This window comes from Mixophyes fleayi, chromosome 6, assembly GCF_038048845.1.
Source record: "Mixophyes fleayi isolate aMixFle1 chromosome 6, aMixFle1.hap1, whole genome shotgun sequence".
Lineage (NCBI taxonomy): Eukaryota > Metazoa > Chordata > Amphibia > Anura > Limnodynastidae > Mixophyes > Mixophyes fleayi.
This window is the reverse complement of record NC_134407.1, coordinates 123,888,386-123,899,756: the sequence shown is the minus strand read 5'-3', so window position 1 is coordinate 123,899,756 and position 11,371 is coordinate 123,888,386.

Below are 11,371 nucleotides of genomic sequence, written 5' to 3'. Positions count from 1 at the left end.
ACTATGATGGTTTTTCAGACATTAGACATGCAGAAATTAATTGAAATGCAAGATTTGTGTTCCCTGCAGGAAAAGGCGGTCTGGAAGGCGAAGGGATGTGGTCAAGAGTCCTCAGGACTCTGGAGGGATGGACAAGGTAAGCCTGTAGCTCCCCGAACATACTATCCAAGCCTGGCTGAAGCAGCACACGGTCTGCCTCACCTGGGTAAAGAAGGTATGTGCAAACTGGTGAGAGCATACTGGTGTGCTCCCGGATTTTCCTCTCAGGCTGGTAAGAAAGCAATGTCATGTCTTACTTGTTAGAGAAAAAATGTTGGGAAAACTATTCCAACTGAGCCATCCCACATCCCTCCTACAGACGGACCTTTCCAGGTAATACAAATTGACTATATCCAATTACCACCGTGCAGGAATTTAAAGTATGTGTTAGTGTGTATTGATGTGTTTTCTGGTTGGGTAGAAGCATATCCGGCAGCCACTAATACTGCTGTGTTCACTGCAAAGAAAATTGTACAAGACTTTCTGTGTAGGTTCGGTATCCCTAGAATCATTGAAAGTGATAGGGGTACCCATTTTACTGGTGATATCTTCCAAAATATGTGCAAACTCATGGGAATCAGTAGCAGACTTCACACCCCTTACCGACCACAAGCCAGTGGTAAGGTGGAGAGAGTAAACGGTACTATCAAGAACAAACTGGGTAAGATAATGGCTGAAACTGGGTTGGCATGGCCTGAGGCTTTGCCGTTGGTCCTCCACAGCATTCGAACCACTCCTAGACCTCCTCTTAATCTGTCCCCCTTTGAGATACTGTTCGGACGACAACCTCATTTGATCGTGAGTCCACAAGACGACTTAAAGTGTAATGATGAAGTGACTGTACAATATCTTATAAGAATGAGTAGACAGCTGAAACAACAACAACAAAAACTAAACATGCTGTCACCTGGTATGCCAGAGACGAACTATCATGATGTTGAACCTGGAGACTATGTTATGATCCGCAATTTCTTACGTTCAGGTTGTTTAACAGACCTTTGGGAAGGCCCGTACCAAGTGCTGCTGACCAGTACTACATCACTGAAGGTTGCAGAGAGAGACACTTGGGTCCATTCCACCCACTGCAGGAGAGTCCACAATCCAGAGAAAGTGCAAGGCAAAGCTCAGACCGACGACATAGAGCTGTCACTTGTGAGCCTGTTCCGGGAGACCTAAAGCCTGCAGTTGAGACACCTGAACCAGAGACGTTGCCTCAGAACTATCTTTCCAGCGATGGAGTGGCGGTTTTTGTTTTTCTTTTGTTCCAGGATTTTCCTTGTTTTTACTTTTTCTAGGACATTCTATTTTTGTGAAGGAGGATGGAGGACGGAGGAGAGTTCTGGGAGTGATACGGATGAAATGGAGGCCGAAGAAAAGTTAATAGGATACTCTGAGCAGCCCATTATCAAACTTGGTCCAGGGGTTATGAAAAGGTCTGCTAGCTCAGGAACTCGGAGGCAGTGTGAGGGGCTATTGTCTGATGAGTATTGTATCTGCAAGTTCTGCGACTCCCTAGTTGAAGAGAGATGCATCCAACGATGCCAGTCCCCCAGTACTCTGAATATAGGCGGGCATCCTTTGGAGGATTATCACTCCCTGGTGGGTAAGGTGCTAAACCAAACCGAGTGTTGGGTGTGCTCTCACGTGCCTCAAGGGCAGCATAACATAGGACTAGTGCCATTCCCCCTAAACATATCTGAAGTACTCGAATTGTGGGGTGGGAGGCCCATAGAAGGGAGGTACAATAACACTAGGTCCCCTAGTCTGACGCTTCGACAATACTCCATAGGCAGATCTTTGCTGTGGCTAAACATATCTCATGCAAAGCGCCTGGAGAATTGGGAGGCTTACCTATCAGATCAGACAATGGCTCGCCACACTCATTTTAGAGGAAGACTCACAAGGTCACTACTAGGCAGGAATGTTGATGGAAGTCACAAGTTAGGGCGTATAACCAAACATAAGAAGGTATCCATTGGAAAAGTCTCTACAGATAAATGTGAAAATGTCATTAATGCCGACACGTGTCTAGAGCAGATGGAGACACTAGGCATGGGTAGTTTTATCAAAACTCTGTGTGATATAATTCATGGGCATACTGTTCCTTATGTTCTCCCTGAGGATGTGTATTTTGTTTGTGGAAGAAAAGCTTATTCCTGGGTGACTCCGAGTTCCAAGGGCTTGTGTTTCTTAGCTAAACTGGTTCCTGAAATCATGACTATTACTCATGAAGAAATGGTTGATATTCACAAGACTACATCGCCACCATACATACACACACAGTATGAACACCGTGGCAAGAGAAATATGATTCCTGGTGAGGAACCCATAGCTACAAAATTGATTAGTGAAACTGCTGGTTTCCAAGTTATGGTTGCTCTAGATCTCACCAGGACCGCTCGGGGAACATTAAACTTTAAATATATCCAAGACCTAGCCAAATTAATAGATAATATCACCGAGATGTATGATGACACTTTCAGGTATACTGGAAGGGAGCTACAAGCGTACAAGAAGGAGTTGGTGCAACATAGACTGGTACTAAATTATCTCACCTCTATTACTGGTGGGTACTGTGTGACACTGGCCACCCAGTTCAGTGTCAAATGTTGCACGTACATTACTAATAATACTGATGACCCTAAAGAGGTTATAGACCGGAAGATGGATGAAATTTTACAGCTGAAATGGGAATTTCGAAAGAGCCATAATTCTTTGTTATATGAGGTCGGGGAAAAGGTGGCGGGTTGGTTCTCGTGGTTGAACCCTGTGAAATGGTTCTCCGGTCTGGGGGAGTGGGTACAAGAAATGGTTGCTAGTGTAGGTAAGCTCCTTCTCCTTATACTTGGTGTCATCTTAGCAATTGGTTTAGTTGTCAAATGTGTTCCTACTGTGTTGAAGTGTGGAAAACGGTCTCATGGGAGTAACACTGAGAAAGAGACTGAAAGGGTGGTACCAGATACTGAGATCATGGTCTGTGAAGAAGTATTGTATAATCCTGAACTTGAAACGGTGATTGGGTGATAGTTTATTACACTATCAAAGGGTGGAGCTGTCGAAGTCAGCAAATTGCATAAAGTCATTTCAATTAAAGTCTAGCAAACTTGGTTGTCTTTGTCTGAAAAGATGCGTACGGTACGCATCGACGTACAAGGGCACGCTACGGCGTGAAAGGGCGTACGCATCCACTACACGTGGCAGCAACAGTAATTGGTCTTTTACCATACATTCGCACAAACACGCATACTTATAAAATAGTACACATTAATGGTAGTTGCAACACATAGTCAGTTATGTCGAAATATAGCAGTATTTATATGTTATATCAGAGTTACATGCATATTAGGGAAATACACGGAACGGGTTGAAGGAATAACATCATGAGTGGTATCATAATGAACCTTGTTACATATCCTACTGTTTGGTTCACTCTGCGAGGGAATCGCAGAGTGCATACGCAAGTTATGAATAATAGGGAATTATGAACTACTTAAGACTAAGGAATCCTGGCGGGAAGAGCAGAGCATACCCCCTGCAGAGATGACCCCCTCCTTTGGATTCCTTAGGATGAACCAGCCAATGATTGACAAACCCTTGGACATTCCTTAGACCTGGACCAATAGATGCAAGCTATACCATCTTCATTGTATTACTGTATTTGATTGTGTATATAAGCAGCAGCTTGTGATCCAGAGTGCAGACATCTTGTCCCCAGACTTCAGGATTGAATGACTGCACTGGATCCAGAGCGCCTGCGATAAGTAACGGCTGTATTTACTATTTCTTCGCTTGAGCATATTATTCTACTTATTGCGAATAAATCTTTGTGCTTTGGAAACACAAATCGAGGTTCGACAATCGTTATTGGTTAGCGACAATACGCACATAACAGTACGATGAGGAGATCAGAGCCAAGTATGATAGACACCTGAACCCTATATTCGGTTCAAGGACATTGAAACCTTGCTCAGAGTTACCAGGAGGGTCCAGGCGTTATCATTTTGGCGGCCAACCGCCGTCCCCCATGGTGGGGGGAGGCCTGGCTAGCCTTCACAGCATGGAAGGCACTGTTTTGCCTTCTATATGGAGTAATATGTCTGCGGCACGGCAAGCAGGTATACCCATAACTGCTTGCGCTGTAGAGGGGGTCACTCGGCAATGTACGATAAAGGGGACAGAGACGGTGGCTCTCTAGAAGGCTTTTTTCCTTCATTATCTTCTCGAGCTTAGCCCTTTTGATGGCCAAATGTCTGAGGCGGTTGGATGCTGAAATTTTGCGGGCTGGCTTTCTAATGCGGTTTCGTTTGCCAATTGAGGGGTCTGTTATTAAGAATTTATAATCTGCTTATGCATTTCTGGGGGTTTTAAGCTGACAAGATTGGCAAGGAGGTAGCTGTAGGTCACATGTGAAGTCCCTTTTCGGCATCGCCACTGAAGGGAGTGGTAATTTCTCCCATTAGGCTGGTGTCTAAGAAGGTGTCTGTGGAGTTTCATCTCATTCAGCATTTATTCTTCCCGCCCAAGGCATCAGTCAATGGTGCCATACCGGCAATGTACTGCAGTGTACCTACCAATCCTTTGACATAGTCCTAGATTTGGTGTGTGGGGATGTCCCCGGAGAAGACCCCCGCCATCGCTGTGCCCCTGGAGGGGCTGAAGAGTCCTCTGGTGGCGGTGCCCAGCAAGAGGGTGAAGAAAGAAGAAAGAACTTACTTACCCGTCCGGCGATCCAGCGGCGGTAAGTATTCATTTTTTCTTGCAGGTTCTGGCAGCGGAGGAAGGATGCGCCAATCAGGGTTCATCTTTCCCAGCTGGCCAATCAGCGGCCGCTCCCGGCCGTTTGAAAGATTGGCGCCGCGGCGAGCCAATCAGCGCCGCTGATGACGTTGCGCCGGCGACTATATAAGTCGCCGGGCAGCGTCATTTTGGCAGGAGTCCGGCGGAGCAAAGAGAAGGACGTCGGGGGACGTCCGGAGCGATGAGTTAAGAACAGAAGACATCTAGCAACAGGACTCCGGAAGTGGCAGGGAGCCCCTGTAAGGGCTAGGAGCGACCCTGCCACTTATCACTCACCGCAGAGACGTCGGCGGGGAGCCCTTGTCAGGGCTAGGAGCGCCCACACCTCCGAAGCAGCCAGAAGACCCGCGCCGAACGGGAGAAGAGGCGCCGCCGGCTGGAGGGTCTGGAAGACCCGGAAAAGAAGGCATAAGACGGCGTGGCAAGTTGAGTATCCTGCGCGGAGCAGGTAAGTAGCCTCAATGTTAGGTCGGGCACTAGGCCCGTGGCCACGGTCGGGCACAAGGGGACAGAGTATTAGGGGCACAAGGCCCAGGGCCCGGGCAATAGGCCCTTGATAGTGAAGTAGTGGGCCAGTAGGCCATAAAGTTGTTAACGGGCACAAGGCCCAATTAGCTAGTTAGGCAGGGGAGGCTCAGAGCCCCCTGTTGTACAAGGGCACAAGGCCCTTAGGTAGTTAGTGGCCTAGAGGCCATAGGAAGGCCACAAGGCCTGGTTAGGGGGCTGAAAGCACATAGCCTGAAGGGCACAAGGCCCATAGTTAGAGAGGGAGGCCTCAAGGCCTAAGTAGGCAGGGGCTAGTTCCCCTATGTAACAGGGCACAAGGCCCTAGGTAGAGGGCTTAGAGCCCTGAGTTAGAGAGGGGGCTGAGGCCCATAGTCAGAGCACAAGGCTCTGTAGGCAGCTGTGCACGAGGCACGTGGTGTGAAGGGCGGAAGGCCCTTGGTGTGGCAGGCATGAGAGCCTTGTGAGTATAGGCGCGGTCCTGTGTGAGGTGAGCACATAGAGTTAGGGGGTACAGTAGAGCGGAGGCTCCTGTGGTGCTGTAGCAACTGACTGGTTGGCTAGTAGTGGTGTGCTCTGGTGAGTAGCGTACAAAGTACTGTATTCCTGTATTCTGTCTGTGCGGCGAGTATTGTCTGTATTACTGTAACTTTGGGTGTGCTACATAATTGTGTCCAGGGGCAAGACGTCAGGCCCCCATTAAAGGTAGGCTCTTGTTCCCTGTGTTTTCCTGTACTAACCCGTGCTGTGGGGGACAAGTGTAGTTACCAGCTTACACATAGTCAAGGGAAGAACATACATAGTTTTCCCGTCCCTTAGGTCCCTGGGGTCGCACTGGTTTCCAGAGGGGGTGACTGAGTGAGTCAGTGGCAGTGCAGCACAGCTCAACGCAGTTCCAGGAGGCGTCCCGTGGTTCAGGTTGAGTGTTCCAGTCCTCAGTTCCGTGCAGGTTCCCTGGCGGTTCCGGAGTGGGATACATGTTTGATATCTGGGTGCAGGCAGCCGGGCGGTTCAGTTTCGATCGGCTGTTCCGGGCGGCAGTCTGTACGCAGGTTAGTGTGCTGTTCCAGTGAGCCTCAGTCGGGCCTGGTGCAACCGGTCCTTAGGATCCGTGGGTGACCCCATAGAAAGAAGGCAGCTTCTTGGTACGGCCTGGGTGAGGGGGTTAGGAACCGCCCTCCGGTTTAGTCCGTGAACACCGGCTGGTGTTCCTTGTAGCGTGTAGTGAGCAGTTCCGTTAGTGCACCACACCTAGTTTGTCATAGTTGTTTGACTTAGTTGCGTTGCCGACCATTAGAGCGTTGTTAGGGCGGGTCGCTGTTATAGTCAGTTTAGTTTTGTGGTTGGCCATCTTAGTCTCACTGAGAGTGTAGAGGGAGGCTGTGTGTTCCTTGTCATCCGCAGGTGTCGGGGAGGTGCAGGAGAACCGGATCGAAAGTGGGAGTGTCCCAGTGAGTATCACGCTCGATTCCCTCTTTCGGTTAGGCCCTCACCGGGTTCATTGCCCTTACCTGGTAGGCACGGCCGTAATCTCTGTCTCTTTCTTAGAGGGACGTGGTTGGAGGTGACAAGGGTTGCGGCTGCGGATCTGCTGGGATTGGGTCGCAGCTGGGATATCGGAGGCGGACTGGAGGTGACCATCGTTTACAGGGTAAGTTATTTTGTGTTGCGTCTGTCCTGTTCCCCCGCAGGCGCTACAGATGCACAGCTTTGAAATTGGGGTTTTATTACCAAAGGTGAAGATTGGGTTCGCCATTCAGCTTCTTCCATTGCATCCTGACTCCTTTCCTTTCAGGGTATTTAAGCTGGCGGATGGGTTCTATGTGGACAAATGCCTTCCCATTGGAGCGCTGTATCTTGCTCCTACTTTGGGTCTTTTAGTACGCATTGGTGCATATTAGTGGGCACTGGGCACAATGGGGTCACCCACTATCTGAACGATTTTTGGTCATGGGCCCAGGTCAGTCTGGGACCTGCGAGGGTGTGTTGTTCTCTCTGCTTGCCCTGTCTTGGTGGACCGCATAGGTTGCATCCATCTCCACTAGCCAGTGGCTAGATCCCGGTCACTGTGACATCACCAGGTCATGTGACTGCTGCAGTCACATGACACACAGGGCAGGTGGGCTATCTCGATATCTACCTGTCTCTGTGTGCTGTGCAGTGGAGAAAAAGTTAAGAGGAAGGGGTGATGTGTTGGGGAGGGGAAATGTGTTATTAAAGCTGCAGGGCAGAGAGAGGGCATGTGTGATTATAGCTGCTGGGTACAGAGGGGGCATGTGTGACTAAAGCTGCTGGGCATAGAGGGGCATGTGTGACTAAAGGTGCTGGGCAGAGTTGGGCATGTGTGACTATAGTTGCTGGGCAGAGAGGGGGCATGTGTGACTAAAGGTGCTGGGCAGAGAGGGGCATGTGTGATTATAACTGCTGGGCAGAGAGGGGGTATGTGTGACTAAATGTGCTGGGCAGAGAGGGCATGTCTAATTAAAGCTGCTGGGCAGAGAGGGACATGTGTGACAAGCTGCTGGGCAGAGAGGGGGCATGTGTGACAATAGCTGCTGGGCAGAGAGAGGGCATGTGTGACTAAAACTGTGGGGCAGAGGGGAGCATGTGTGACTAAAGCTGCTGGGCATAGAAGGGCATGTATTAAAGCTGCTGGGTATAGAGGGGCATGTGTGATTAAAGCTGCTGGGCAGAGAGGGGCATGTGTGACTAAAGGTGCTGGGTAGAGAGGGACATGTATGACTAAAACTGCCGGGCAGAGAGGGACATGTGTGATTAAAGCTGCTGGGCATAGAGGGCATGTGTAATTAAAGGCGCTGGGTATAGAGAGGCATGTGTGATTAAAGCTGCTGGGCATTTCTGTAATTACAGTGCTACAGGACTCCGTCTCCCTAGACTACAGGAGCCCTGTAGCACCAAATGATTGTATCCTCTGATGAGGACATTTTTACAATTGCGCTTTTTACCTCCTAGGCACGCCCCCAATGACACACAGCCACATCTCCAATGGTATGGCCACACCCCCTTGATAGTGCGCAGCGGCACATGGTTTTCCTTTCTAGGTGACTATAGGGGAGCCCCATGAAGTTGCTGTACTGGGGCTCAAAATTTCTATTGGCGGCCCTGGTGGTAAGTACGGCCTTCTCTTCTCTCTGGAACTTTGTTCTGCTCTCTCTGACCTATCTGGGTTGACACAGGACCTACTCTGAGTGTAGGGGCGCAAAGGGATTTCTCAATATTTTCCCTCTTAATTGGGCCTGATTGGCTGTTGGAACCACAAGGTTTTGATGGTTTTACCTTTGTCTCTTCTCCCTTATGTCTTGTTTCTCCTCCTCTTCTGTGGCCTCTATTTTGTATGGCTTATGGCGAAGCTATGCTGCTGTAGGATACTTTAGTAGTATTGTTTTTGCTGCCTTACAGTACATGGAGCTTCGCTGAAGATCTGGGTCCTGCCTCACTCATTCATGTATTGGACTGCTTTGCACCAATCGGCTACTGATACATCCGTATTCTGCACCCAGTAGAAGTATATTGGGAGGGGCGACAGGGGTGGAGGTGGCCAAGCTTTAAAGGACTACTGTCTAGGGAAATAGCGGAGCATGGGGTTCCCCATTTTCTAGTTATTCACTTGGGTGGGAATGGTTTTGGGCATGCCAAATCAGGAGATTTGACTATACAGTCTGACCTAGCGTGAGTGCATGCCTATCAGCCTAATCTGCTCCTATGCTGGTCCGACATAGCGCCCCGGCTAGCGTGGAGGTCATTTCCTGATGGACGGTCATTTCCTTAGCTGACTGTTCCTGCAGGAAGGTGAATTTGGTGCACGCTTGGTATCTTCAGTCAATAGGGGGCTTTCAGATTGAGCACCCTGGATTATGTTCCAGAAGTCTGCCCTTTATAGTACCTATGGGGTGCATCTGACTGTGGGCGGATTAGGTATCCTCATAGGGAAAATTTTATGCGAGGTTAGGCTCATTGTTTAGCGTGTAATATGGCTGTGGGCCTAGATTCAGGAGGGAACCTGGTGTGGCAGTAGAACACTGTACAGGCGATAAGCAAAGTTGGTAAAGCACACATTGATGGTAGTGAGGCATTTGGAACCTGTTCACTTCAAAAAATTGGCTAAGATTCAATGCAGGTACAGCCCCTTTGGGCTGGCTTGTGGTGCATCACAATTAGACCAGAAGAGTTCGGCTTTCAGAATGCCTGGAGATTATTGTCCCAGTTTAAGGATACAATACAACGGTGCCATTAAGTTAAATGGCTGATAATACAGATGTCCCAAGGATGGGTAACACGTTATGGGACATCCTGATTAATATTGATCAGTAGCCAGTGAGACAGTGTTCTCGGTCCACCATGTCAGTGCAAGGTCAATTTAATAAACACAGCTAATTGCCAACAAGTCGGAGTGGTGTCATAAGTGTTAGGGTTAAGTTAAAAGTTTGTGGTTATGTTATCAACCGCTAAGCATTTTATACACAGATACTCTATGTATAGGTATTTTCATTGTACCATCTGTCTATTGCAGAATATGCCCCATATGTCATGTATATGGGGAAGGGTGGCCAACCTAATTTCTGTATTGATGGACAGTGTTTTTTACTGACATATTGTTAGAGTAATCAAAATTTTGACACAAGTGAAAGCAGTAGCACCTTCTATAGGAGACAGAGACTCAGGGACGATAAGAGAGGAGTTCTCAAGTCTATAGTGTTTTGCTTTCCTTTTTCCAGGCTCGCTCACCTTTCACATAACTAAGTACTACTATCTCTCCGTCCTCCCTAGCTCTTTATGTCCCTCACATTGGATCTAGCCACTTCTCCAATTTACCGCTACCCTTCCCCCTCCCCCTCTCTCTATATCCTATTCATTCTCTCCCTTTTCCTTCTTCTCTCCCCTCTATATGGAAATCTCTTGGTCACTCTCTCTTTTCATCTATAAATGTATGGTTGATGTGTCGAGTTCTCTAGGCTGGTCGTAGACTCTGTTTGCTTATCTTGTTATTTTCAATTTGTGTACTCATAATGTCAATTGTAAACTATTTTGCATGTGACCTTACAAAAGTAAAACGTTGAAAAAAAAAAAGTCTATAGAGTGTCTCACAATCATTTGTTTTAAATTTTTAAATGCAATATTGTAGTGTCAGGAAGATGCAAGGTTTTACTGACTTTTACATTTTCCTTTCTACCAGCTGCTAGTAAATGTACTGGTGTTTGGTAATCCCATTATGAAAATAGAGGTATAGTTCCATCTTCCACCAAAACCCCAAAGTAGATAGAGATACTCCTAATGTGTGCAGACTGACCGCGCCTATAAGAAGCAGCAGTCTGTTTGTGGATCCAGATCATCACTTGCTGGCTGCAGCTCTGTGCAAAGTTACACAGAAAATGATTCAGCTGGGGGGATTATTTATATACAGGTATAACGATGTATATATAATTCTTACATAAAGTATCCTTAACACTGACATCTTTATTAGAGATGCTCAGGCTCAGTTCCCCGAGAACCAAACACACCCGAACTTAGCAGATCCGAGTACCGAGCCGAGCCGGCTCTGTACTTCTGCGCACCCTCAGAATTGAAAATGAGGAAAAATGTCATCGCTATGTCGTTGGATCTCCAGAGTTTTGGATTCTATAAGTACCGCGCTCCATAGCGATCCAGCGCCATTTCACAGAGGGACACAGAAGGGATGGCACGGTTCTTTGCAGCCCTAGTGTAGTTGGGCACCGTCATAGGTAGAAAAGAAAGAGGAGTGTTCTTCAAAGTCTCCAGTGACATTCAAGAGAGCTCCATTGCTGCTTTGCTAATTGTCATTGATGAAATAGAAATAATAGGGTTGGCAGTGTTCTTCAAAATCTGCAGTTACATTGTACTGTGCCATAGCTCACCCAGAAATAGGAGAGGTGGCAGTGTTTAGTGCTGAAACAGAAATTCAAATAATAGGGCTGGCAGTGTTATTAAAAGTCTCCAGTCACAATTTACTGTGTCATAGCTCATACAGAAACAGGAGGGGTGGCAGTGTCCT